The following is a 1,217-nucleotide window of genomic DNA, read 5'->3' on the forward strand; positions in this document are numbered from 1 at the left end:
AGAAAAGTGCAAATTGAATTAAAGTGGAAAGAATCTGATGATTGAAAATTTCATAAATATTGCTGATATTATTCTACTTCAATAATGTTGTACCAATTTATAGTCTCACCTATTAACGTATGTGAATAAATTAAACTCTCTTAGGCATTTTATTTTATCGACCTTTTATTTATTTATAATTATTCTTATTTATTTTTCCTGAAGATTTTTTATTAAAATACTTGGACATCACCAGAGTTTTAGCAGATACTACCTAAACCAAGTTATTATTCATGCTACTCTGGAAGTCCTGTAGTGTCCCCTTGACTCTCTTCTGTAAGTAGGTGGGTGTATTAAACATGCAGCACTAAAATTCAGTTACAGACTCAGACTCCCAAACTAGAGTTCATTAACACAACTGAGGAACTGGTTCAATTTCCAGTTTATCTACCAGTTACTTAAGCTTTCCAACAAGGTTGGGGAAAGGATCAAACATATTCATAGATGAGAAAAGATGAAGCAGCCTTTCAAGAGTTATAGCAAGTGACTTAAAAAAACAAAACACTTTGCAGGAGGCAGCTAAGCTTCCTTCACCATCCATACCAGGGCAGGTCTCAGGGTGCACTCCTGCAGCTTGTACCCCATCTTGCTAACTAGTGCCACTATGCCTCACTCCTTCCTCTCACCTGGCATGTGGAACAAGGCCTCGTGAGGGTCAAACTTGGCTCCAACAGGGTTCACCTTGAGTAAGCTAAGCTTTGTGAACACCTTCTGAATCTGGACTTGAGTCATTATGAGCCCCTCATAGAGGTTCTTCAGGTGAGGATTATAGTCTTCAATCTCTTCTTTTGAAACACACTGTGTTGCCTTCTCCAAAATGTCTGAAACCTCCAACAAGTCCTTGCAGAAGCCCTGAATGCCAGATAATTTTGCCTCCTCCACCAATTGTTGGCTCCTCTGCCGTAAGTTCTCAGTATCTGCCAAAGCTCGTTGATATTTTTCCATCGTTACTTTCAGCTGCTTTTCTAACTTGACCTTCTCTTCCAGGAGGATCTTCTCTGTAGAGGGAGAATCTGCATTCTCTATATTTTGACACGTGCCCTCTTCCAAGTTCTGGTCATTGTTCTTTTGTTTTGTCGCTGTGCACAAGAACTGAGGAGACAGCCTGAGAGACAACGCCAAAGCCGGGAGACTGCACTGCACCAGCCTGATCACCATGACTTCTGCTGCCTGCTGCC

At 40.9% G+C, this 1,217-nt stretch overlaps 1 pseudogene; it reads right to left on the reverse strand.

The window, feature by feature from the left end:
- Nucleotides 1-558: 558 nt before the first annotated feature.
- Nucleotides 559-1,197, reverse strand: LOC103606665 (annotated as a pseudogene).
- Between the last annotated feature and the right edge of the window lie 20 nt (nucleotides 1,198-1,217).

Source organism: Galeopterus variegatus, unplaced genomic scaffold, assembly GCF_000696425.1.
Source record: "Galeopterus variegatus unplaced genomic scaffold, G_variegatus-3.0.2 Scaffold6767, whole genome shotgun sequence".
NCBI classification, from domain to species: Eukaryota; Metazoa; Chordata; class Mammalia; order Dermoptera; family Cynocephalidae; genus Galeopterus; species Galeopterus variegatus.